Source organism: Oncorhynchus mykiss, chromosome 14, assembly GCF_057628025.1.
Source record: "Oncorhynchus mykiss isolate SJ-2025 chromosome 14, ASM5762802v1, whole genome shotgun sequence".
Lineage (NCBI taxonomy): Eukaryota > Metazoa > Chordata > Actinopteri > Salmoniformes > Salmonidae > Oncorhynchus > Oncorhynchus mykiss.
In genome coordinates this window covers 374,502-396,841 of record NC_143035.1, presented here as the reverse complement: position 1 = coordinate 396,841, position 22,340 = coordinate 374,502, and the positions used below count along the sequence as shown (strand labels likewise).

At 42.0% G+C, this 22,340-nt stretch overlaps 2 long non-coding RNA genes across 2 annotated transcripts; both read right to left on the bottom strand.

Moving 5' to 3' along the window:
- Positions 1 to 5,228: 5,228 nt before the first annotated feature.
- Positions 5,229 to 10,274, bottom strand: LOC149978226 (uncharacterized). The gene is made up of 2 exons (XR_016486184.1): positions 10,148 to 10,274; positions 5,229 to 6,325 (listed from the first exon to the last, which is right to left on the bottom strand). It is a non-coding gene; the product is annotated as an uncharacterized LOC149978226 (long non-coding RNA).
- Positions 10,275 to 16,813: 6,539 nt separating this feature from the next.
- LOC149978225 (uncharacterized) lies at positions 16,814 to 21,973 on the bottom strand. Its single transcript, XR_016486183.1, has 2 exons — positions 21,767 to 21,973; positions 16,814 to 17,906 (listed from the first exon to the last, which is right to left on the bottom strand). It is a non-coding gene; the product is annotated as an uncharacterized LOC149978225 (long non-coding RNA).
- Positions 21,974 to 22,340: the final 367 nt, after the last annotated feature.

The following is a 22,340-nucleotide window of genomic DNA, read 5'->3' as shown; positions in this document are numbered from 1 at the left end:
CTGCAATAGTATTGTGAAAAGACAGGACAGGAACGCATCAGTCTCCAATGCACCATCTGACAAGTTGTTCTACACAGGAGCAAGGTAAAACACACTTCCCCAATACATTGCTAGGTGCTTTCAGTGTTGACAGTACCAAAATACAACAACTCATGTACAAAAACACTGCAACATAAAAAAGTTACAACGTGAAATCTCCTTTCAAACCGTAGAGGACATCGTCCATGGACACCTAGGGGTCCGTGAAATCAAAAAGTATAATGAATGTATTCAGTACCACAAGGTTTCCACTAACTTTACATACAATATAGAGGGGGTGGAGGTCCCTGAGGACTGCTCAAAACCTTGCCTGCCTTGCCTCAAAATATGCAGTGGTTCCAGTACCCCCCAAAAAGGTTAAGAACCACTGCTATACACACTACTGAACAAAAGAACCGAACATATGTTTGCGGGGTTCAAATTGCTGGCAGATATTTTCCCTCGAGACTAGCCTGTCTTTATGTACATTACAGACAACTATGCCGTTCAGTCTCTCTTGGCCCATGCAAGCCCGTAGCCAAATCTCTAACCTGCGGAGTGCACTGAAACTCCTCTCAGCCTCACATGAAGACACTGGCACCACAAACAAAATTCTGATCAGCACCTCAATTTGGTCAAACAACCCACGCACCTCCACTGGAAGCCTCCTGAGGACCTCTGCTGTCTCGCCACTGCTGCTACAGGGGTAGCTGCTACATCTGTTGTGAAAGAGAAGGTTCTGCACTGAAAGAGAATCCATGTGACCCATCTGCCCTAGCAGGGGCTAAAATCTAATATCAACTTTGGAGGGGACAATTACATGACATTTTCTCAAGAGCAATTCCTGAGGGGCACACCAAAAGTAGTGCTGTAACACATAGCCTACGTTGTAATATGTTAAATGTATATTGAGGAACCATAATCACTACTACTGGATAATTGATAGGTACAGTAGTTAACTGAAGGGTTGTCCCAACTTGTTCAAATCATTATAATACTACTACTAATAATAGTTATAGCAGTGTTCCTTATCAGTCCAGTATGTATGCAGGTATATGTACTTACAACCAGCCTTTCATCATTGATTTCAACGTGTTACAACGTGAAATCGCCTCTATTCCATTCAAACCGTAGAGGACCAAACTACATCTCCCATAATGCAACGCCAGCACAGGTGGCCAGCAAAGCTACATCGTCTACATCCAGAAAGGCTTGCTAGCTAGCAACAGCAGCACTTTTAGCACTCTGTAAACTATATTAATAACAACAATAAAACTCTGAAAGTTACATGTTTCAATAGTCTCACACTCCCTTATAACAATATCTACAGCATTAACCTTGGGATGTTTAATTTATTTCATGTTATGGACTTCTACAAAGGAGTAATCTGCAACACATACCCTTCTCTCTCTGTGTTTTCTCGGACTGAGGAGAACTGGACACCATGGTGTTGGTAGGTGACACAAGCGCCCAGATGAAATCAACCAATAAGAATGCTTGAACATTAAATACACATTTCTTTAGAGGCAGGTGGAAACATAACCAACCTTGTTAACAGACGATAGCAAAAGTTCAATTTTTGACAACTCTACATAAATTGAATAGGTACTAGCTAGCTAGCTTGATAGTTAATGTTTGCTTTAGTTTGCTCGCCAGCTCTGCAAATTCAGCAAGTGTGTGTGAGGCAAAGGGCGGGGGTCGCAATCTTTTGAAACTTAAAAACGCGCTATTAAGTGTCTATAATCAGCATAAGTGCTTTCATTGCGTTCATTCATATTATTGAAATTACATAATATTTTTACAGTGATATATTGGGGGGAATCATATTTTTCCCAGGATAGGGGGGTCGTGTCCCCCCTGGGATTTCTGCCTATGCACGTGATATCTCCTCACTCACGTGGTTGATTGAAGGAAGAACTGATTTGTGTTGATGGCAATTACCATATAAATTCAAAGATGAAGAAGGAGGGATGACTAGAAACGATTCAGTTGACCGGTTTATGTGTGGATTAATTGTCGGAGTAGAGGAATTTGTGTAATTCAGGTAAAAAAAATAACGCAATGTTTATATCACAGGACAAATTAGCTAGCAAGTTAACTGTTGACCTGTTGGGTGATGGACAAATTGTGTTTGAACGCCTGATGTAACGGTCTGATCCTATGTGAGAATGTAGTAACTAGGGGGATGAGGATTGTCTGCTGCTCGGAAGGGGAATGAGAGGAGGAAAGAAGATTGTGGTTCCGAGGGGGGTCAATTTCTAAATCTGTTCTAGGAGGGGTAGGGTTATGATTAGGATTAGGGGTGAGGTTAGGGTTAAGGTTAGGGTTAGCGTTAGGGGTTGGATTATGGTTATGAGCAGGATACGAACCCGAATTAGGGTAAGGGTTAAGGTTAGGGTTGTGGTCAGGGTTGAAATCAGGGGAAGGGGAGGATTTGGAAATGTCTCTGGAACCTCTATAATGGAGGTTGGGGTCCAAAAGAGTGATTGACAGACTTGTGTTATGTGAGTGTGTAGGTTGAATGGGAGAGAGGGCCCCCAAGGTGCTGTTTTTTATGGTTCTGAGATATCGTTTAGAGTAACCTCTCTGTCTGAGTGCCTGAAATAATGTTTGAATTGCTTTTCCCAGGTCCTGTTTGCAGGAGGAAATCCTATGAAACCGTATAATTTGTGATTTAACGATGCCTCTAAATGTATGTTTGGGGTGATAACTGTGTTTGTGGAGTAAAGCATGTGTTGGTTTGAAATAAACTTTAGTGAATATTGTTTTTTGAGACTGATTTATGTGATTAAAGAAAACTGTAGTATCCAAGAAGTGTACTTCACATGGATCTATTATTATGTATTTAACCTTAATGGATGGGTGGTGGGTGACTGTTGAGAATGCTAATGAATTCAGTGAATGGTTGGATATCATTGAGGCCAGGCTCCTATAATGTCGTCTAGAAGTCTGTAATAGATTGTAGGTTGATGTGGGCACTTGGCCAATGCCTCTCTCTCCCATTCAGCAATGTAAAAGTTTGCATATGCCGTGGCAAATTTCTTGCCCATAGCTGTTCCCTCCACCTGTAAGTAGTGCTTATCATTGAATATAAAGTCATTGTGTGAGGCTGATTTCTAATAATTGTAGTATTTCATTGTCTGGTCTATTGCTATATGGGTGTGCATGGAAAATATTTCTGACCGTCTGTACTCCTGTTGCTGTATTCATGTTAGTGTATAAGTTATCAATGTCTATAGTGAATATATATGTTTGGGAGGGAACAACTATGGGTTTGATCTTCTCAAGAAAGTGCTAAGTGTCTCTGAGGTAGCTGGGGTGTCTAGTGGAGAGGGTTGATATAATGATCAATATATTGGGCTATGTTGTATGATTTGTTATTGCAGTCTGATACGATTGGCCTGCCAGGAGGAACTTCATAGGGAATAGTCCAGGTTTCTGGTTCTTTATGAATTTTGTAAAACAGTCTAGGTCGTGGAGTGTTTGGTCCAAATAGAAAGTCTCGTTGTTTTTTCGTGATGTGCCGTTTATCATAAAGTGTTTGTATGATGATTCTACGTCATTTAGTCTGGGTCTGTGGTTGTAGGCTGTTTCCTATTGGTACATAATACTTGGTGTTGGATAACTGTCTATTTGCCTCGTATATGTATTGATGTTTATCTAGGATCACTGTTTTAGATCGCTTATCTGCCGGTTTCAATATTATGTGAGGGTTTAAGTTATTTTATGGCTTGTCTTTCGATGCGGGTGATGTTGTCCTCTCTATCTGCCTGGGTGTGATAGTTGTGAAGGGTGTCTTGGTCGCTTCTGATTAGGTTCTTTACCCTCCTATCTATCTGGGACAGTTTGGGTTCCCAGATTGAAGGAAGGGTGAATGGTAAATGGTTGCCATTTGTCTGATAGTCAAAGTAGTCTAGAAGTTTAAGTCGTCGATGATATGTGTGTCCCTATGAAGTTCCTCCCAGTCAAATTTACCAGGGCGGGGAATGAAAGACAACCCCCCTCTCCAAAAGTTGGGTCTGTGCTGTTGTGAGTTGAAAAGACTTGGATAAATTCATGATGTTTGATGAGAGGGGGTCAACTACCCCCTCTGCTGGGTAATCTAAGAAAGCAACTGGGGGAGAAAAGGGGGGAGAGAGTACAGGGGGTTGGGGGGAAAAGAAGGCTGTGGTGTGGCTAGGTGGGTCCAAATTGTGGGTAGAGCCTATTCTAAATTTAGCTGCTCACACCAATTCTTAAAAATGAGGTCTGCTGTGGTTGTTGTCCAGTGTATCAGGTCTGTTGTGTGGAATTTCCTTTCCGTTCACCTTCCCACTCCTGGGCCAAACTACACTCAATCATATGACCCACTGAAGAGATAAGTCTTCAGTAAAGACTTAAAGGTTGAGACCGAGTTTGCGTTCCATAAAAATGGAGCTCTATAAGGAGAAAGCCCTGCCTCCAGCTGTTTGCTTAGAAATTCTAGGGACAATTAGGAGGCCTGCGTCTTGTGACCGTAGCAGGACGTGTAGGTATGTACGGCAGTCCAGTATGTATGCAGGTATATGTACTTACAACCAGCCTTTCTTGGTATTGCTGGTTGTAGTACATATACCTGCATACATACTGGACAGTAGGTGGCAATGGTACTACTGTACACTGACTGTATGGGTGCAACAAACTTACCTGAGACTCCCTGTCTCTGCCAGTCTGTCCCTGCATATCTGTCCCCAGTTCTGCTGTCTGTTGCCTGCTCTGCCTAATGACATCATTGTGAAACATTGATGACATTTATTTTTCTGCCATTTTTCTTCCTGTCTGGCTGACCACACAAGGTTATTTACAGTAGGCGATGGGCTTCTATCATTCTATATGGACTTCGCTAGCCATTTCACATCGGTTACACTCACCCCCCCCTTTTGACCTCCTCCTTTTCCACAGCAACCAGTGATCCGGGTAAATCACATCAGCCAGTGGTCCCAGTTGAGCAACTTTTATTTCTGTTGCTGTTGTTAAATGGGAAACAGCACGTTAGTTGTGCAGGGCTTAACGATATTGATGGCTGTCGTTGGCAAAATCTGTAGCATGAAGACAACTGTGTTAGCAGTGGGCTTAAGTGACAATTACATCGGTGTATGCTAGCTAACACACTTACAGCAATCATATGCCAAAGTGTAGCGGGTTTCTTATGTACCACAGGAGAACCAAGAAATGAAGAGCGACACCACGGCTGTCTTTTAGGCTTTATGTTGATCTGCATTAGTATTGTGAAAAGACAGGACAGGAACACATATCAGTCTCCAATGCACCATCTGACAAGTTGTTCTTTCTCTCTCAGTGTTATCTCGGACTGACACAATCACACTCATTCATAAAGCCATAATGTATTCTATAAAATATTAACCAGTCCTTAATACAAAGAATGTATAATCCTAATTCTTAGACAATAGAACCATACCTGCAATAGTATTGTGAAAAGACAGGACAGGAACGCATCAGTCTCCAATGCACCATCTGACAAGTTGTTCTACACAGGAGCAAGGTAAAACACACTTCCCCAATACATTGCTAGGTGCTTTCAGTGTTGACAGTACCAAAATACAACAACTCATGTACAAAAACACTGCAACATAAAAAAGTTACAACGTGAAATCTCCTCTTTTCCATTCAAACCGTAGAGGACATCGTCCATGGACACCTAGGGGTCCGTGAAATCAAAAAGTATAATGAATGTATTCAGTACCACAAGGTTTCCACTAACTTTACATACAATATAGAGGGGGTGGAGGTCCCTGAGGACTGCTCAAAACCTTGCCTGCCTTGCCTCAAAATATGCAGTGGTTCCAGTACCCCCAAAAAAGGTTAAGAACCACTGCTATACACACTACTGAACAAAAGAACCGAACATATGTTTGCGGGGTTCAAATTGCTGGCAGATATTTTCCCTCGAGACTAGCCTGTCTTTATGTACATTACAGACAACTATGCCGTTCAGTCTCTCTTGGCCCATGCAAGCCCGTAGCCAAATCTCTAACCTGCGGAGTGCACTGAAACTCCTCTCAGCCTCACATGAAGACACTGGCACCACAAACAAAATTCTGATCAGCACCTCAATTTGGTCAAACAACCCACGCACCTCCACTGGAAGCCTCCTGAGGACCTCTGCTGTCTCGCCACTGCTGCTACAGGGGTAGCTGCTACATCTGTTGTGAAAGAGAAGGTTCTGCACTGAAAGAGAATCCATGTGACCCATCTGCCCTAGCAGGGGCTAAAATCTAATATCAACTTTGGAGGGGACAATTACATGACATTTTCTCAAGAGCAATTCCTGAGGGGCACACCAAAAGTAGTGCTGTAACACATAGCCTACGTTGTAATATGTTAAATGTATATTGAGGAACCATAATCACTACTACTGGATAATTGATAGGTACAGTAGTTAACTGAAGGGTTGTCCCAACTTGTTCAAATCATTATAATACTACTACTAATAATAGTTATAGCAGTGTTCCTTATCAGTCCAGTATGTATGCAGGTATATGTACTTACAACCAGCCTTTCATCATTGATTTCAACGTGTTACAACGTGAAATCGCCTCTATTCCATTCAAACCGTAGAGGACCAAACTACATCTCCCATAATGCAACGCCAGCACAGGTGGCCAGCAAAGCTACATCGTCTACATCCAGAAAGGCTTGCTAGCTAGCAACAGCAGCACTTTTAGCACTCTGTAAACTATATTAATAACAACAATAAAACTCTGAAAGTTACATGTTTCAATAGTCTCACACTCCCTTATAACAATATCTACAGCATTAACCTTGGGATGTTTAATTTATTTCATGTTATGGACTTCTACAAAGGAGTAATCTGCAACACATACCCTTCTCTCTCTGTGTTTTCTCGGACTGAGGAGAACTGGACACCATGGTGTTGGTAGGTGACACAAGCGCCCAGATGAAATCAACCAATAAGAATGCTTGAACATTAAATACACATTTCTTTAGAGGCAGGTGGAAACATAACCAACCTTGTTAACAGACGATAGCAAAAGTTCAATTTTTGACAACTCTACATAAATTGAATAGGTACTAGCTAGCTAGCTTGATAGTTAATGTTTGCTTTAGTTTGCTCGCCAGCTCTGCAAATTCAGCAAGTGTGTGTGAGGCAAAGGGCGGGGGTCGCAATCTTTTGAAACTTAAAAACGCGCTATTAAGTGTCTATAATCAGCATAAGTGCTTTCATTGCGTTCATTCATATTATTGAAATTACATAATATTTTTACAGTGATATATTGGGGGGAATCATATTTTTCCCAGGATAGGGGGGTCGTGTCCCCCCTGGGATTTCTGCCTATGCACGTGATATCTCCTCACTCACGTGGTTGATTGAAGGACGAACTGATTTGTGTTGATGGCAATTACCATATAAATTCAAAGATGAAGAAGGAGGGATGACTAGAAACGATTCAGTTGACCGGTTTATGTGTGGATTAATTGTCGGAGTAGAGGAATTTGTGTAATTCAGGTAAAAAAAATAACGCAATGTTTATATCACAGGACAAATTAGCTAGCAAGTTAACTGTTGACCTGTTGGGTGATGGACAAATTGTGTTTGAACGCCTGATGTAACGGTCTGATCCTATGTGAGAATGTAGTAACTAGGGGGATGAGGATTGTCTGCTGCTCGGAAGGGGAATGAGAGGAGGAAAGAAGATTGTGGTTCCGAGGGGGGTCAATTTCAAAATCTGTTCTAGGAGGGGTAGGGTTATGATTAGGATTAGGGGTGGGGTTAGGGTTAAGGTTAGGGTTTAGCGTTAGGGGTTGGATTATGGTTATGAGCAGGATACGAACCCGAATTAGGGTAAGGGTTAAGGTTAGGGTTGTGGTCAGGGTTGAAATCAGGGGAAGGGGAGGATTTGGAAATGTCTCTGGAACCTCTATAATGGAGGTTGGGGTCCAAAAGAGTGATTGACAGACTTGTGTTATGTGAGTGTGTAGGTTGAATGGGAGAGAGGGCCCCCAAGGTGCTGTTTTTTATGGTTCTGAGATATCGTTTAGAGTAACCTCTCTGTCTGAGTGCCTGAAATAATGTTTGAATTGCTTTTCCCAGGTCCTGTTTGCAGGAGGAAATCCTATGAAACCGTATAATTTGTGATTTAACGATGCCTCTAAATGTATGTTTGGGGTGATAACTGTGTTTGTGGAGTAAAGCATGTGTTGGTTTGAAATAAACTTTAGTGAATATTGTTTTTTGAGACTGATTTATGTGATTAAAGAAAACTGTAGTATCCAAGAAGTGTACTTCACATGGATCTATTATTATGTATTTAACCTTAATGGATGGGTGGTGGGTGACTGTTGAGAATGCTAATGAATTCAGTGAATGGTTGGATATCATTGAGGCCAGGCTCCTATAATGTCGTCTAGAAGTCTGTAATAGATTGTAGGTTGATGTGGGCACTTGGCCAATGCCTCTCTCTCCCATTCAGCAATGTAAAAGTTTGCATATGCCGTGGCAAATTTCTTGCCCATAGCTGTTCCCTCCACCTGTAAGTAGTGCTTATCATTGAATATAAAGTCATTGTGTGAGGCTGATTTCTAATAATTGTAGTATTTCATTGTCTGGTCTATTGCTATATGGGTGTGCATGGAAAATATTTCTGACCGTCTGTACTCCTGTTGCTGTATTCATGTTAGTGTATAAGTTATCAATGTCTATAGTGAATATATATGTTTGGGAGGGAACAACTATGGGTTTGATCTTCTCAAGAAAGTGCTAAGTGTCTCTGAGGTAGCTGGGGTGTCTAGTGGAGAGGGTTGATATAATGATCAATATATTGGGCTATGTTGTATGATTTGTTATTGCAGTCTGATACGATTGGCCTGCCAGGAGGAACTTCATAGGGAATAGTCCAGGTTTCTGGTTCTTTATGAATTTTGTAAAACAGTCTAGGTCGTGGAGTGTTTGGTCCAAATAGAAAGTCTCGTTGTTTTTTCGTGATGTGCCGTTTATCATAAAGTGTTTGTATGATGATTCTACGTCATTTAGTCTGGGTCTGTGGTTGTAGGCTGTTTCCTATTGGTACATAATACTTGGTGTTGGATAACTGTCTATTTGCCTCGTATATGCATTGATGTTTATCTAGGATCACTGTTTTAGATCGCTTATCTGCCGGTTTCAATATTATGTGAGGGTTTAAGTTATTTTATGGCTTGTCTTTCGATGCGGGTGATGTTGTCCTCTCTATCTGCCTGGGTGTGATAGTTGTGAAGGGTGTCTTGGTCGCTTCTGATTAGGTTCTTTACCCTCCTATCTATCTGGGACAGTTTGGGTTCCCAGATTGAAGGAAGGGTGAATGGTAAATGGTTGCCATTTGTCTGATAGTCAAAGTAGTCTAGAAGTTTAAGTCGTCGATGATATGTGTGTCCCTATGAAGTTCCTCCCAGTCAAATTTACCAGGGCGGGGAATGAAAGACAACCCCCCTCTCCAAAAGTTGGGTCTGTGCTGTTGTGAGTTGAAAAGACTTGGATAAATTCATGATGTTTGATGAGAGGGGGTCAACTACCCCCTCTGCTGGGTAATCTAAGAAAGCAACTGGGGGAGAAAAGGGGGGAGAGAGTACAGGGGGTTGGGGGGAAAAGAAGGCTGTGGTGTGGCTAGGTGGGTCCAAATTGTGGGTAGAGCCTATTCTAAATTTAGCTGCTCACACCAATTCTTAAAAATGAGGTCTGCTGTGGTTGTTGTCCAGTGTATCAGGTCTGTTGTGTGGAATTTCCTTTCCGTTCACCTTCCCACTCCTGGGCCAAACTACACTCAATCATATGACCCACTGAAGAGATAAGTCTTCAGTAAAGACTTAAAGGTTGAGACCGAGTTTGCGTTCCATAAAAATGGAGCTCTATAAGGAGAAAGCCCTGCCTCCAGCTGTTTGCTTAGAAATTCTAGGGACAATTAGGAGGCCTGCGTCTTGTGACCGTAGCAGGACGTGTAGGTATGTACGGCAGTCCAGTATGTATGCAGGTATATGTACTTACAACCAGCCTTTCTTGGTATTGCTGGTTGTAGTACATATACCTGCATACATACTGGACAGTAGGTGGCAATGGTACTACTGTACACTGACTGTATGGGTGCAACAAACTTACCTGAGACTCCCTGTCTCTGCCAGTCTGTCCCTGCATATCTGTCCCCAGTTCTGCTGTCTGTTGCCTGCTCTGCCTAATGACATCATTGTGAAACATTGATGACATTTATTTTTCTGCCATTTTTCTTCCTGTCTGGCTGACCACACAAGGTTATTTACAGTAGGCGATGGGCTTCTATCATTCTATATGGACTTCGCTAGCCATTTCACATCGGTTACACTCACCCCCCCCTTTTGACCTCCTCCTTTTCCACAGCAACCAGTGATCCGGGTAAATCACATCAGCCAGTGGTCCCAGTTGAGCAACTTTTATTTCTGTTGCTGTTGTTAAATGGGAAACAGCACGTTAGTTGTGCAGGGCTTAACGATATTGATGGCTGTCGTTGGCAAAATCTGTAGCATGAAGACAACTGTGTTAGCAGTGGGCTTAAGTGACAATTACATCGGTGTATGCTAGCTAACACACTTACAGCAATCATATGCCAAAGTGTAGCGGGTTTCTTATGTACCACAGGAGAACCAAGAAATGAAGAGCGACACCACGGCTGTCTTTTAGGCTTTATGTTGATCTGCATTAGTATTGTGAAAAGACAGGACAGGAACACATATCAGTCTCCAATGCACCATCTGACAAGTTGTTCTTTCTCTCTCAGTGTTATCTCGGACTGACACAATCACACTCATTCATAAAGCCATAATGTATTCTATAAAATATTAACCAGTCCTTAATACAAAGAATGTATAATCCTAATTCTTAGACAATAGAACCATACCTGCAATAGTATTGTGAAAAGACAGGACAGGAACGCATCAGTCTCCAATGCACCATCTGACAAGTTGTTCTACACAGGAGCAAGGTAAAACACACTTCCCCAATACATTGCTAGGTGCTTTCAGTGTTGACAGTACCAAAATACAACAACTCATGTACAAAAACACTGCAACATAAAAAAGTTACAACGTGAAATCTCCTCTTTTCCATTCAAACCGTAGAGGACATCGTCCATGGACACCTAGGGGTCCGTGAAATCAAAAAGTATAATGAATGTATTCAGTACCACAAGGTTTCCACTAACTTTACATACAATATAGAGGGGGTGGAGGTCCCTGAGGACTGCTCAAAACCTTGCCTGCCTTGCCTCAAAATATGCAGTGGTTCCAGTACCCCCAAAAAAGGTTAAGAACCACTGCTATACACACTACTGAACAAAAGAACCGAACATATGTTTGCGGGGTTCAAATTGCTGGCAGATATTTTCCCTCGAGACTAGCCTGTCTTTATGTACATTACAGACAACTATGCCGTTCAGTCTCTCTTGGCCCATGCAAGCCCGTAGCCAAATCTCTAACCTGCGGAGTGCACTGAAACTCCTCTCAGCCTCACATGAAGACACTGGCACCACAAACAAAATTCTGATCAGCACCTCAATTTGGTCAAACAACCCACGCACCTCCACTGGAAGCCTCCTGAGGACCTCTGCTGTCTCGCCACTGCTGCTACAGGGGTAGCTGCTACATCTGTTGTGAAAGAGAAGGTTCTGCACTGAAAGAGAATCCATGTGACCCATCTGCCCTAGCAGGGGCTAAAATCTAATATCAACTTTGGAGGGGACAATTACATTACATTTTCTCAAGAGCAATTCCTGAGGGGCACACCAAAAGTAGTGCTGTAACACATAGCCTACGTTGTAATATGTTAAATGTATATTGAGGAACCATAATCACTACTACTGGATAATTGATAGGTACAGTAGTTAACTGAAGGGTTGTCCCAACTTGTTCAAATCATTATAATACTACTACTAATAATAGTTATAGCAGTGTTCCTTATCAGTCCAGTATGTATGCAGGTATATGTACTTACAACCAGCCTTTCATCATTGATTTCAACGTGTTACAACGTGAAATCGCCTCTATTCCATTCAAACCGTAGAGGACCAAACTACATCTCCCATAATGCAACGCCAGCACAGGTGGCCAGCAAAGCTACATCGTCTACATCCAGAAAGGCTTGCTAGCTAGCAACAGCAGCACTTTTAGCACTCTGTAAACTATATTAATAACAACAATAAAACTCTGAAAGTTACATGTTTCAATAGTCTCACACTCCCTTATAACAATATCTACAGCATTAACCTTGGGATGTTTAATTTATTTCATGTTATGGACTTCTACAAAGGAGTAATCTGCAACACATACCCTTCTCTCTCTGTGTTTTCTCGGACTGAGGAGAACTGGACACCATGGTGTTGGTAGGTGACACAAGCGCCCAGATGAAATCAACCAATAAGAATGCTTGAACATTAAATACACATTTCTTTAGAGGCAGGTGGAAACATAACCAACCTTGTTAACAGACGATAGCAAAAGTTCAATTTTTGACAACTCTACATAAATTGAATAGGTACTAGCTAGCTAGCTTGATAGTTAATGTTTGCTTTAGTTTGCTCGCCAGCTCTGCAAATTCAGCAAGTGTGTGTGAGGCAAAGGGCGGGGGTCGCAATCTTTTGAAACTTAAAAACGCGCTATTAAGTGTCTATAATCAGCATAAGTGCTTTCATTGCGTTCATTCATATTATTGAAATTACATAATATTTTTACAGTGATATATTGGGGGGAATCATATTTTTCCCAGGATAGGGGGGTCGTGTCCCCCCTGGGATTTCTGCCTATGCACGTGATATCTCCTCACTCACGTGGTTGATTGAAGGACGAACTGATTTGTGTTGATGGCAATTACCATATAAATTCAAAGATGAAGAAGGAGGGATGACTAGAAACGATTCAGTTGACCGGTTTATGTGTGGATTAATTGTCGGAGTAGAGGAATTTGTGTAATTCAGGTAAAAAAAATAACGCAATGTTTATATCACAGGACAAATTAGCTAGCAAGTTAACTGTTGACCTGTTGGGTGATGGACAAATTGTGTTTGAACGCCTGATGTAACGGTCTGATCCTATGTGAGAATGTAGTAACTAGGGGGATGAGGATTGTCTGCTGCTCGGAAGGGGAATGAGAGGAGGAAAGAAGATTGTGGTTCCGAGGGGGGTCAATTTCAAAATCTGTTCTAGGAGGGGTAGGGTTATGATTAGGATTAGGGGTGGGGTTAGGGTTAAGGTTAGGGTTTAGCGTTAGGGGTTGGATTATGGTTATGAGCAGGATACGAACCCGAATTAGGGTAAGGGTTAAGGTTAGGGTTGTGGTCAGGGTTGAAATCAGGGGAAGGGGAGGATTTGGAAATGTCTCTGGAACCTCTATAATGGAGGTTGGGGTCCAAAAGAGTGATTGACAGACTTGTGTTATGTGAGTGTGTAGGTTGAATGGGAGAGAGGGCCCCCAAGGTGCTGTTTTTTATGGTTCTGAGATATCGTTTAGAGTAACCTCTCTGTCTGAGTGCCTGAAATAATGTTTGAATTGCTTTTCCCAGGTCCTGTTTGCAGGAGGAAATCCTATGAAACCGTATAATTTGTGATTTAACGATGCCTCTAAATGTATGTTTGGGGTGATAACTGTGTTTGTGGAGTAAAGCATGTGTTGGTTTGAAATAAACTTTAGTGAATATTGTTTTTTGAGACTGATTTATGTGATTAAAGAAAACTGTAGTATCCAAGAAGTGTACTTCACATGGATCTATTATTATGTATTTAACCTTAATGGATGGGTGGTGGGTGACTGTTGAGAATGCTAATGAATTCAGTGAATGGTTGGATATCATTGAGGCCAGGCTCCTATAATGTCGTCTAGAAGTCTGTAATAGATTGTAGGTTGATGTGGGCACTTGGCCAATGCCTCTCTCTCCCATTCAGCAATGTAAAAGTTTGCATATGCCGTGGCAAATTTCTTGCCCATAGCTGTTCCCTCCACCTGTAAGTAGTGCTTATCATTGAATATAAAGTCATTGTGTGAGGCTGATTTCTAATAATTGTAGTATTTCATTGTCTGGTCTATTGCTATATGGGTGTGCATGGAAAATATTTCTGACCGTCTGTACTCCTGTTGCTGTATTCATGTTAGTGTATAAGTTATCAATGTCTATAGTGAATATATATGTTTGGGAGGGAACAACTATGGGTTTGATCTTCTCAAGAAAGTGCTAAGTGTCTCTGAGGTAGCTGGGGTGTCTAGTGGAGAGGGTTGATATAATGATCAATATATTGGGCTATGTTGTATGATTTGTTATTGCAGTCTGATACGATTGGCCTGCCAGGAGGAACTTCATAGGGAATAGTCCAGGTTTCTGGTTCTTTATGAATTTTGTAAAACAGTCTAGGTCGTGGAGTGTTTGGTCCAACTAGAAAGTCTCGTTGTTTTTTCGTGATGTGCCGTTTATCATAAAGTGTTTGTATGATTCTACGTCATTTAGTCTGGGTCTGTGGTTGTAGGCTGTTTCCTATTGGTACATAATACTTGGTGTTGGATAACTGTCTATTTGCCTCGTATATGCATTGATGTTTATCTAGGATCACTGTTTTAGATCGCTTATCTGCCGGTTTCAATATTATGTGAGGGTTTAAGTTCTTTTATGGCTTGTCTTTCGATGCGGGTGATGTTGTCCTCTCTATCTGCCTGGGTGTGATAGTTGTGAAGGGTGTCTTGGTCGCTTCTGATTAGGTTCTTTACCCTCCTATCTATCTGGGACAGTTTGGGTTCCCAGATTGAAGGAAGGGTGAATGGTAAAGTGAATATATATGTTTGGGAGGGAACAACTATGGGTTTGATCTTCTCAAGAAAGTGCTAAGTGTCTCTGAGGTAGCTGGGGTGTCTAGTGGAGAGGGTTGATATAATGATCAATATATTGGGCTATGTTGTATGATTTGTTATTGCAGTCTGATACGATTGGCCTGCCAGGAGGAACTTCATATGGAATAGTCCAGGTTTCTGGTTCTTTATGAATTTTGTAAAACAGTCTAGGTCGTGGAGTGTTTGGTCCAAATAGAAAGTCTCGTTGTTTTTTCGTGATGTGCCGTTTATCATAAAGTGTTTGTATGATTCTACGTCATTTAGTCTGGGTCTGTGGTTGTAGGCTGTTTCCTATTGGTACATAATACTTGGTGTTGGATAACTGTCTATTTGCATCGTATATGTATTGATGTTTATCTAGGATCACTGTTTTAGATCGCTTATCTGCCGGTTTCAATATTATGTGAGGGTTTAAGTTCTTTTATGGCTTGTCTTTCGATGCGGGTGATGTTGTCCTCTCTATCTGCCTGGGTGTGATAGTTGTGAAGGGTGTCTTGGTCGCTTCTGATTAGGTTCTTTACCCTCCTATCTATCTGGGACAGTTTGGGTTCCCAGATTGAAGGAAGGGTGAATGGTAAATGGTTGCCATTTGTCTGATAGTCAAAGTAGTCTAGAAGTTTAAGTCGTCGATGATATGTGTGTCCCTATGAAGTTCCTCCCAGTCAAATTTACCAGGGCGGGGAATGAAAGACAACCCCCCTCTCCAAAAGTTGGGTCTGTGCTGTTGTGAGTTGAAAAGACTTGGATAAATTCATGATGTTTGATGAGAGGGGGTCAACTACCCCCTCTGCAGGGTAATCTAAGAAAGCAACTGGGGGAGAAAAGGGGGGAGAGAGTACAGGGGGTTGGGGGGAAAAGAAGGCTGTGGTGTGGCTAGGTGGGTCCAAATTGTGGGTAGAGCCTATTCTAAATTTAGCTGCTCGCACCAATTCTTAAAAATGAGGTCTGCTGTGGTTGTTGTCCAGTGTATCAGGTCTGTTGTGTGGAATTTCCTTTCCGTTCACCTTCCCACTCCTGGGCCAAACTACACTCAATCATATGACCCACTGAAGAGATAAGTCTTCAGTAAAGACTTAAAGGTTGAGACCGAGTTTGCGTTCCATAAAAATGGAGCTCTATAAGGAGAAAGCCCTGCCTCCAGCTGTTTGCTTAGAAATTCTAGGGACAATTAGGAGGCCTGCGTCTTGTGACCGTAGCGTACGTACGGCAGGACGTGTAGGTATGTACGGCAGTCCAGTATGTATGCAGGTATATGTACTTACAACCAGCCTTTCTTGGTATTGCTGGTTGTAGTACATATACCTGCATACATACTGGACAGTAGGTGGCAATGGTACTACTGTACACTGACTGTATGGGTGCAACAAACTTACCTGAGACTCCCTGTCTCTGCCAGTCTGTCCCTGCATATCTGTCCCCAGTTCTGCTGTCTGTTGCCTGCTCTGCCTAATGACATCATTGTGAAACATTGATGACATTTATTTTTCTGCCATTTTTCTTCCTGTCTGGCTGACCACACAAGGTTATTTACAGTAGGCGATGGGCTTCTATCATTCTATATGGACTTCGCTAGCCATTTCACATCGGTTACACTCACCCCCCCCTTTTGACCTCCTCTTTTTCCACAGCAACCAATGATCCGGGTAAATCACATCAGCCAGTGGTCCCAGTTGAGCAACTTTTATTTCTGTTGTTGTTGTTAAATGGGAAACAGCACGTTAGTTGTGCAGGGCTTAACGATATTGATGGCTGTCGTTGGCAAAATCTGTAGCATGAAGACAACTGTGTTAGCAGTGGGCTTAAGTGACAATTACATCGGTGTATGCTAGCTAACACACTTATTTACAGCAATCATATGCCAAAGTGTAGCAGGTTTCTTATGTACCACAGGAGAACCAAGAAATGAAGAGCGACACCACGGCTGTCTTTTAGGCTTTATGTTGATCTGCATTAGTATTGTGAAAAGACAGGACAGGAACACATATCAGTCTCCAGTGCACCATCTGACAAGTTGTTCTTTCTCTCTCAGTGTTATCTCGGACTGACACAATCACACTCATTCATAAAGCCATAATGTATTCTATAAAATATTAACCAGTCCTTAATACAAAGAATGTATAATCCTAATTCTTAGACAATAGAACCATACCTGCAATAGTATTGTGAAAAGACAGGACAGGAACGCATCAGTCTCCAATGCACCATCTGACAAGTTGTTCTACACAGGAGCAAGGTAAAACACACTTCCCCAATACATTGCTAGGTGCTTTCAGTGTTGACAGTACCAAAATACAACAACTCATGTACAAAAACACTGCAACATAAAAAAGTTACAACGTGAAATCTCCTCTTTTCCATTCAAACCGTAGAGGACATCGTCCATGGACACCTAGGGGTCCGTGAAATCAAAAAGTATAATGAATGTATTCAGTACCACAAGGTTTCCACTAACTTTACATACAATATAGAGGGGGTGGAGGTCCCTGAGGACTGCTCAAAACCTTGCCTGCCTTGCCTCAAAATATGCAGTGGTTCCAGTACCCCCAAAAAAGGTTAAGAACCACTGCTATACACACTACTGAACAAAAGAACCGAACATATGTTTGCGGGGTTCAAATTGCTGGCAGATATTTTCCCTCGAGACTAGCCTGTCTTTATGTACATTACAGACAACTATGCCGTTCAGTCTCTCTTGGCCCATGCAAGCCCGTAGCCAAATCTCTAACCTGCGGAGTGCACTGAAACTCCTCTCAGCCTCACATGAAGACACTGGCACCACAAACAAAATTCTGATCAGCACCTCAATTTGGTCAAACAACCCACGCACCTCCACTGGAAGCCTCCTGAGGACCTCTGCTGTCTCGCCACTGCTGCTACAGGGGTAGCTGCTACATCTGTTGTGAAAGAGAAGGTTCTGCACTGAAAGAGAATCCATGTGACCCATCTGCCCTAGCAGGGGCTAAAATCTAATATCAACTTTGGAGGGGACAATTACATGACATTTTCTCAAGAGCAATTCCTGAGGGGCACACCAAAAGTAGTGCTGTAACACATAGCCTACGTTGCAATATGTTAAATGTATATTGAGGAACCATAATCACTACTACTGGATAATCACTACTACTGGATAATTGATAGGTACAGTAGTTAACTGAAGGGTTGTCCCAACTTGTTCAAATCATTATAATACTACTACTAATAATAGTTATAGCAGTGTTCCTTATCAGTCCAGTATGTATGCAGGTATATGTACTTACAACCAGCCTTTCATCATTGATTTCAACGTGTTACAACGTGAAATCGCCTCTATTCCATTCAAACCGTAAAACCGAGGACCAAACTACATCTCCCATAATGCAACGCCAGCACAGGTGGCCAGCAAAGCTACATCGTCTACATCCAGAAAGGCTTACTAGCTAGCAACAGCAGCACTTTTAGCACTCTGTAAACTATATTAATAACAACAATAAAACTCTGAAAGTTACATGTTTCAATAGTCTCACACTCCCTTATAACAATATCTACAGCATTAACCTTGGGATGTTTAATTTATTTCATGTTATGGACTTCTACAAAGGAGTAATCTGCAACACATACCCTTCTCTCTCTGTGTTTTCTCGGACTGAGGAGAACTGGAGCTACACCATGGTGTTGGTAGGTGACACAAGCGCCCAGATGAAATCAACCAATAAGAATGCTTGAACATTAAATACACATTTCTTTAGAGGCAGGTGGAAACATAACCAACCTTGTTAACAGACGATAGCAAAAGTTCCATTTTTGACAACTCTACATAAATTGAATAGGTACTAGCTAGCTAGCTTGATAGTTAATGTTTGCTTTAGTTTGCTCGCCAGCTCTGCAAATTCAGCAAGTGTGTGTGAGGCAAAGGGCGGGGGTCGCAATCTTTTGAAACTTAAAAACGCGCTATTAAGTGTCTATAATCAGCATAAGTGCTTTCACTGCGTTCATTCATATTATTGAAATTACATAGATATTTTTACAGTGATATATTGGGGGGGAATCATATTTTTCCCAGGATAGGGGGGTCGTGTCCCCCCTGGGATTTCTGCCTATGCACGTGATATCTCCTCACTCACGTGGTTGATTGAAGGACGAACTGATTTGTGTTGATGGCAATTACCATATAAATTCAAAGATGAAGAAGGAGGGATGACTAGAAACGATTCAGTTGACCGGTTTATGTGTGGATTAATTGTCAGAGTAGAGGAATTTGTGTAATTCAGGTAAAAAAAATAACGCAATGTTTATATCACAGGACAAATTAGCTAGCAAGTTAACTGTTGACCTGTTGGGTGATGGACAAATTGTGTTTGAACGCCTGATGTAACGGTCTGATCCTATGTGAGAATGTAGTAACTAGGGGGATGAGGATTGTCTGCTGCTCGGAAGGGGAATGAGAGGAGGAAAGAAGATTGTGGTTCCGAGGGGGGTCAATTTCAAAATCTGTTCTAGGAGGGGTAGGGTTATGATTAGGATTAGGGGTGGGGTTAGGGTTAAGGTTAGGGTTAGCGTTAGGGGTTGGATTATGGTTATGAGCAGGATACAAACCCGAATTAGGGTAAGGGTTAAGGTTAGGGTTGTGGTCAGGGTTGAAATCAGGGGAAGGGGAGGATTTGGAAATGTCTCTGGAACCTCTATAATGGAGGTTGGGGTCCAAAAGAGTGATTGACAGACTTGTGTTATGTGAGTGTGTAGGTTGAATGGGAGAGAGGGCCCCCAAGGTGCTGTTTTTTATGGTTCTGAGATATCGTTTAGAGTAACCTCTCTGTCTGAGTGCCTGAAATAATGTTTGAATTGCTTTTCCCAGGTCCTGTTTGCAGGAGGAAATCCTATGAAACCGTATAATTTGTGATTTAACGATGCCTCTAAATGTATGTTTGGGGTGATAACTGTGTTTGTGGAGTAAAGCATGTGTTGGTTTGAAATAAACTTTAGTGAATATTGTTTTTTGAGACTGATTTATGTGATTAAAGAAAACTGTAGTATCCAAGAAGTGTACTTCACATGGATCTATTATTATGTATTTAACCTTAATGGATGGGTGGTGGGTGACTGTTGAGAATGCTAATGAATTCAGTGAATGGTTGGATATCATTGAGGCCAGGCTCCTATAATGTCGTCTAGAAGTCTGTAATAGATTGTAGGTTGATGTGGGCACTTGGCCAATGCCTCTCTCTCCCATTCAGCAATGTAAAAGTTTGCATATGCCGTGGCAAATTTCTTGCCCATAGCTGTTCCCTCCACCTGTAAGTAGTGCTTATCATTGAATATAAAGTCATTGTGTGAGGCTGATTTCTAATAATTGTAGTATTTCATTGTCTGGTCTATTGCTATATGGGTGTGCATGGAAAATATTTCTGACCGTCTGTACTCCTGTTGCTGTAATCATGTTAGTGTATAAGTTATCAATGTCTATAGTGAATATATATGTTTGGGAGGGAACAACTATGGGTTTGATCTTCTCAAGAAAGTGCTAAGTGTCTCTGAGGTAGCTGGGGTGTCTAGTGGAGAGGGTTGATATAATGATCAATATATTGGGCTATGTTGTATGATTTGTTATTGCAGTCTGATACGATTGGCCTGCCAGGAGGAACTTCATAGGGAATAGTCCAGGTTTCTGGTTCTTTATGAATTTTGTAAAACAGTCTAGGTCGTGGAGTGTTTGGTCCAAATAGAAAGTCTCGTTGTTTTTTCGTGATGTGCCGTTTATCATAAAGTGTTTGTATGATGATTCTACGTCATTTAGTCTGGGTCTGTGGTTGTAGGCTGTTTCCTATTGGTACATAATACTTGGTGTTGGATAACTGTCTATTTGCCTCGTATATGTATTGATGTTTATCTAGGATCACTGTTTTAGATCGCTTATCTGCCGGTTTCAATATTATGTGAGGGTTTAAGTTCTTTTATGGCTTGTCTTTCGATGCGGGTGATGTTGTCCTCTCTATCTGCCTGGGTGTGATAGTTGTGAAGGGTGTCTTGGTCGCTTCTGATTAGGTTCTTTACCCTCCTATCTATCTGGGACAGTTTGGGTTCCCAGATTGAAGGAAGGGTGAATGGTAAATGGTTGTCATTTGTCTGATAGTCAAAGTAGTCTAGAAGTTTAAGTCGTCGATGATATGTGTGTCCCTATGAAGTTCCTCCCAGTCAAATTTACCAGGGCGGGGAATGAAAGACAACCCCCCTCTCCAAAAGTTGGGTCTGTGCTGTTGTGAGTTGAAAAGACTTGGATAAATTCATGATGTTTGATGAGAGGGGGTCAACTACCCCCTCTGCTGGGTAATCTAAGAAAGCAACTGGGGGAGAAAAGGGGGGAGAGAGTACAGGGGGTTGGGGGGAAAAGAAGGGTGTGGTGTGGCTAGGTGGGTCCAAATTGTGGGTAGAGCCTATTCTAAATTTAGCTGCTCACACCAATTCTTAAAAATGAGGTCTGCTGTGGTTGTTGTCCAGTGTATCAGGTCTGTTGTGTGGAATTTCCTTTCCGTTCACCTTCCCACTCCTGGGCCAAACTACACTCAATCATATGACCCACTGAAGAGATAAGTCTTCAGTAAAGACTTAAAGGTTGAGACCGAGTTTGCGTTCCATAAAAATGGAGCTCTATAAGGAGAAAGCCCTGCCTCCAGCTGTTTGCTTAGAAATTCTAGGGACAATTAGGAGGCCTGCGTCTTGTGACCGTAGCGTACGTACGGCAGGACGTGTAGGTATGTACGGCAGTCCAGTATGTATGCAGGTATATGTACTTACAACCAGCCTTTCTTGGTATTGCTGGTTGTAGTACATATACCTGCATACATACTGGACAGTAGGTGGCAATGGTACTACTGTACACTGACTGTATGGGTGCAACAAACTTACCTGAGACTCCCTGTCTCTGCCAGTCTGTCCCTGCATATCTGTCCCCAGTTCTGCTGTCTGTTGCCTGCTCTGCCTAATGACATCATTGTGAAACATTGATGACATTTATTTTTCTGCCATTTTTTATTCCTGTCTGGCTGACCACACAAGGTTATTTACAGTAGGCGATGTGGGCTTCTATTATTCTATATGGACTTCGCTAGCCATTTCACATCGGTTACACTCACCCCCCCCTTTTGACCTCCTCCTTTTCCACAGCAACCAGTGATCCGGGTAAATCACATCAGCCAGTGGTCCCAGTTGAGCAACTTTTATTTCTGTTGCTGTTGTTAAATGGGAAACAGCACGTTAGTTATGCAGGGCTTAGCGATATTGATGGCTGTCGTTGGCAAAATCTGTAGCATGAAGACAACTGTGTTAGCAGTGGGCTTAAGTGACAATTACATCGGTGTATGCTAGCTAACACACTTATTTACAACAATCATATGCCAAAGTGTAGCGGGTTTCTTATGTACCACAGGAGAACCAAGAAATGAAGAGCGACACCACGGCTGTCTTTTAGGCTTTATGTTGA